The sequence below is a fragment of the Phasianus colchicus genome, chromosome 2 (assembly GCF_987193195.1).
Source record: "Phasianus colchicus chromosome 2, bPhaCol1.hap1.1, whole genome shotgun sequence".
Classification (NCBI taxonomy): Eukaryota; Metazoa; Chordata; class Aves; order Galliformes; family Phasianidae; genus Phasianus; species Phasianus colchicus.
In genome coordinates this window covers 71,270,929-71,276,476 of record NC_143437.1, presented here as the reverse complement: position 1 = coordinate 71,276,476, position 5,548 = coordinate 71,270,929, and the positions used below count along the sequence as shown (strand labels likewise).

At 40.3% G+C, this 5,548-nt stretch overlaps 1 long non-coding RNA gene across 2 annotated transcripts; it reads right to left on the bottom strand.

Moving 5' to 3' along the window:
• Window positions 1–506: 506 nt before the first annotated feature.
• On the bottom strand, window positions 507–5,303 carry LOC149919103 (uncharacterized). Of its 2 annotated transcripts, XR_016464766.1 has the most exons (4): window positions 5,223–5,303; window positions 4,063–4,176; window positions 1,608–1,654; window positions 507–689 (listed from the first exon to the last, which is right to left on the bottom strand). It is a non-coding gene; the product is annotated as an uncharacterized LOC149919103 (long non-coding RNA). The 2 variants fall into 2 exon arrangements; XR_016464767.1 differs by lacking the exon at window positions 1,608–1,654.
• Window positions 5,304–5,548: the final 245 nt, after the last annotated feature.

Genomic DNA, 5,548 nt, shown 5'->3' with positions numbered 1-5,548 from the left:
TGGCTTTCTGCAGATGGCAAACGTGTCGCTTTGCACTGAGATCATGCTGACTCTTGTCAGCTAAAAAGAGTTACTCTGCATGGAGCCTGGCTGGCACACACAGGCAAAAGGAAAAAGCGGTAGGAAGTGCTGCTATTCAGAACGTGGCTCTCTTTCACTCTGAAGCAGTGCATCTGTCTCTACTGGGCGAGGATTGATGACCTGAGCTGAGTAAATGCTCCTGTGTGCCTTCTGAAATCAGCGCCCCTCCCATGGCCAAGCTTTTCTTGGGGAAAGTGCTCCTTCCTACTGTGCTTCCTCCAGCAGGAGAAAGGAGTCTGGCTGGGACAAGCTGAGCAGAGAACATCACAGCCATTTGCTCTTTGGTGCTACATGGTACCCACTCCCCCATGTACATGCAGTTCATGCACACATGCTCAGCAACAAACACTGACCACATATTTTTGAAGAGACTGCAAAAGAATGGCCCAAAAGAGTCATGAAGGGGACAGATGGGGGTCATTTGATCATGAAGAAGCTTATAAATAAATTGAACTTTCTGAAGATGGATCTACACTGACCTCAGAGGGCACCAGTATCCCCTAAGCATCCGTGCTGCAAGGATAGGAGGTATTCAGAGGTCACTCTGGAATGCTGATCTTGGTTTACCAAGGCTGTAAATTGGCTTATTTTTTTTTCCAGTGGCATGTCTGAAAACAGGAATGCAAGGATCAGATCCATTTTTTTAGCTGTCTTTAAAAATGCATAAAGTTTTGCTTCAAGTGTCACTGTTGGAGTTTTACTATTATGCTAACAATCCAGGCTACCTGCTGAATGCAACGGGCTAAAGGCTCCATTTGGGGATTTTGCCTACTGTGAGCAGTTTTTAGTTTCTTTTAAAATAAAATACTGTTCTCAAGTGCCCATCTTGCAGAGTTCCTTTCAAATATTTTAAATAAAAAGAGTGTTTAGAGAAATTATCCCTGCTTCCATGCCTGTTGCTTATAAAGTCAAAGCGTAGTATTTCTGCATTTTTTTTTTCCTTTAAGTTATAACTAAAATGCAAACACCACCAAAATTTTAGCCACCTTAAGGTACACTACATCCTTCTAAATATAGTACCTTCATAACCCTAAGCATAGTAACCAACTGTATTTTAGGATATAGTCCAAATAAAATGACTAGCAAGGACAAACTAAGGTTAGCATTTGACTGTGTCATTTTAAGTACAACTTCTTTTCTTGTGAAAGTACAGCATCAGTTCCTGCAAAGCACTTCTTTTGTTATTGATTTGAGAGATAAAATATATAAAGCTGCTGCCTGTACCACTCTGCAATAATTAAAAGTACTTCATCATGCAGCTTTGAGATTTATTTTAAATGCACAAAATATGTTCCTTATTGTGATTCACAGGAATTTACTGGTCTAATTTCTTTAGAGACCAGCAGGAATATATATTGACTCTGGTTTATTTATAAACCAGCTATTTAAATTACCAAGTTATTTACATTGTTATTGTCTCCATCATTTAGTCACTATTTGCAAGGATTTCACATTGCTCTTAATTTGGCACTCCCTAGTGCTAATGGTACTTATGGAAGAGGGTTATTTAGAACAGTTGTACACACCTCATACAAGAACTCTCCATCCAGTCTTGTTCTCCCAGCAACCACACCTGTAAGGGGACAACTTGCAGGGCTGAACCACCATGGAGTAAAGCAATAAACCACTATGGCAAGGAGTTGGATTAAAGAATCACCCTAAAATAATAGAATCATAGAATCATTTGAGTTGGAAGGGACCTTTAAAGGTCACCTAGTTCAACTCTCCTGCGATGAATAGGTACATCTACAGCTAAAGAGTCTCTAGGGTGGATTTTTATTATGTTTCCCAGTTGTAAATTGATCTGCTGGGTGGAGGGAGGGAAGAGTGTACCAGCTGAGCGATGCTCAGAAGCCCCATAAGAATGTGTCTGTTCTGTTGTTATATGGGGAGGGGTGGGCTTTGGGTGTGCTTGACTGGCCCTGAGTCATTCTAGTCCACCAGAGATGCGTGGAAAATCACAAGACTTGACATTGCCATAAAAAATAGCAAAGGAAAACAGTTATTAAAGGAATATTTCATTCCCGAGACTAAGGACATTACCTATTCCTTATTTTCATTTCTAACAGCACTTTCTTTTCAAGTCTCAAGCACACAACACAGTACTTATTGTCACAGTGCTCCCTCTTCCTTCCTTCTTCTGCTGCTTGCTACTGCCTGATCTCCCTGAAGGGCCTCCCCGTGGGCCTCCAGCCCAGCACACTAAGATGGCAAGCCTCCATGACAGAGATGCAGGGGAGTTGACACAGTCCAGGGAGCCTCACAGAGCTGATGAAAGAGGCTGCAGTGTCAGTGCTTCACTCTTGGTTGGTTGCCAGGGCGTGCCAAAGGGGTGAACCTTTGTTCAGGCTTCCCCAGTTCAAGCTGACCTCAGCACTAAGGTGAATCAGAGCTGTATACAGCCATACAGCTCAGTTTTCATTTCCAACAACAAAAAACTGAACATATTTAGACCACCCAAGGGAAAACAAATTCTCAGGAGTTTGCTGATATGGAGATTTACTCATTTCTCAACACTTCCAGGCAAGGCCCAGCTGTAGGATGAGCATGGGGGATGCTGCAAGAGCATCACACCGAGAGAGAGAGTGCACTGAGGGCAGTGACTGTCTGGACATCAACTTAAAAACAAAGCTCATGCAATGCCAAGCCAGGAATACCTGGATATGGGGCATCTTGTGTTACCATTGTGGTGAAAAGCACAATAAAAAGCTCAGAAGACTGTGGGCCCCCTTCTAAGTGATGACTGCTTTCTGAAGGAGCAGCTCACTGAAATGGATGCTTATGCTTTGCCTTGTATTTCTACACAACCTATTCAACGCAAGGAATGAATCCCTTCTGTTAAAAAGTGCAGGCAGATTCAGATGACATTTTGGAATAAGTGGGATGATTTTTCAGTGGGCTTTGGATCATAGCACTGGAGTTTTTATATTCATAATATTTTCAAGGGAACTGAAAAATTTCAGAGGTATGGGTACACTCCCAAGCCAAAATATGCTGATCCAGAAATTTTACACCACTACACTTTCTCTCAAGACATCAAAAATGCCATGAATTATGTATCCAACCTTGAAATGTTGTTAAAAATATAATAGAATGTCACATATTGTGCATACTTAAGTTTTTTTCAGAGCTCATACTTCACTAGTTTTGAGCCAGATTTCTTCTCCTCTGTGACATTTGTCCACACTGAGAGCTGAGGCCAAAATACGCTTAAAGGCAATTGAAAGTTGTTTGGAATTCTCTGATTTACAGCACTGGCTTACTGTGTAAGCTGCCAAAAATATCTGAACAGTATAAAACACCAGGCACCTCATTTACAGTTGGTTTGGTTTTTTTTGTTGTTGTTGTTTTTTTGGGCTTTTTTTTGCAGGAGTCATTCCATTTATTTCTTTGGAGTTTTAATATTAAAGCTTTTATTTAATTTTCACATAATGTATTTCAAGATCATTTTAATGGAGTGCTTTTAATAGATACCATTTTAATTCCCAGCACACTGATCTTCATAGTTATTTATTGTTAATGTTTCCTCTTGGACTAAAACCAAGAAACTGAAGAACTTGGCTCCAGAACATGGCAGACACATAGAGGGAATGCTCTGACAAGTGAATTTGGGATTTAATTGGCTTGTACTGCTAGATGCTGGGTTTTAAATGTATTGACAGCAAAGGGCTGAAAGAGAAGCCTTCAACAGTACAAGCATTAATATGCTGATAAAATTGAGAGCGAAATGGTAAGAACCTTTTCTTTTTCCCACTGTTATTCAGCATTTGGACTCCCTGAAACCAACATAGAAGCAGTTCTTCAGAAAGCCTGCAGCTGGTGTAAAGTAAATAGGCCGTTTTTGGCTATTCCCAAGCCAGGGCAGGTACAACATTTTAAACCATCTCTGCATACTCACCTTTGCAGAAGAAAGCCAGCTCATATCATAGTTATTAGGACTATATCTGGTAACAAGAGAGTCTGCAAACCATAATCACTTACTGGAAAAAGAAGTGTGAAATAGCTTCATTTCAACCCATGCAGCCAGCAGATGTAGGCATTAATTCATAGGTAGGACAGAAGACAATCTCTCTCCATTCTCTGAACTCCAGCTTTCTTAGAAAGATTAAAATAAAATTAAAAGCAAAGAACAACAAAACAAAGCAAAACAAACAAATAAAAACAAAGACAAAATGCATGCTCTGACATTTTAGGGGAAATTAAAAAAAAATCTATTCTTAGAATACCAGCAGCAGTAAAGGATGCCAGCATTTTTCCACCATCTCTTTAAAAATCTTTGGTGATCGATAAAGATAATTCAAACAGGTAGAGATCACATTTTACACTGTGAAGACCTAAGTATAGTGAAGAAGAAATGAAAAAATCTATTCTGACTTTTAAAACTGTGAATAAAAAGAGGTCCCGTGTCATACTACAGAGGAGCTCATTGACACAGGTATCAAAATCCTGACCTTTCCTGCTCCAAACGGTATTACTCAAATGGCAGGATGGAGGACACAGGAGGAGAGCTGAAAACTGGGGGAACAGATTGCCTTATGTAATCAATTTATGCATTGTAGATGTAATTAAAATACACATTTTTTATGACATTCAGTGCTAATTCTTCAGGTCTTAATTGATGCAGAGGTGGATTTGCTTGATTAAAGACAGTAAAGCCCAAATCAGTGGAGACTTCTGCTTAAAAGGATCATGCATGTTATGGTCTGGAAAGGAACTTGAGGACTGGGAAATTAAATATACTGCTATATTTCTGAGATTAGCTTATTCCTATTTGGATGTATTTAATTATCATCAAACCCACTTCCTAAGGAACTCTAAGTTTCAGAATTCTTTTACAGTGAAATAATATCTGAGGAGAGCTAATGCATTGGATTTCTGCTCTTATGCAGCAGAAAGGAGCATCACAAACCTCTCTCACTTTCAGCAAATGAGATAGCTGCCCTCTCCCTTCTAAATAAAATTGACGTGAGGCACTTCTGAGAGGAGTGTTTCATGCCACCAGGATTAGCACGGGTGTACACAGCAGATTTTGTCAAAGGCAGCTCAAAAAGCTGCTTTTATTTCTGCTACAGAAAATGCTTTCCAGCCTACTCTAAAAGAACAAGTTAATTCACAGATGTTGCTGGCAGCAACCAAACTACCTGCTAGTGTTGTTTATTCTCTTTTTATTGTTTTCTTAGTGTGTCTTCTGGATGCTCATACCAGTGATACAGCCTGCAGCTATTGTGAGACATCCTGCCTACACAAGAAGTTCAGCTGTGATTACACAATGGGTTAGAGCTTGCGAGGTTGGACACTGCTGGTTTGGTGGTGAGACAAGTAAGGAGGACGCTGGCTTGCAATGCCTCTTTGTTGTGCTGACATTGCCCAGTGCAGCAGATGGATCAATCCTTAAGTAGAGATGCTTTCAACAAATCCTCATGCTGGTCTGTGCGTCGCTGAGGAGCACAGAGCTTCTGTTATGATG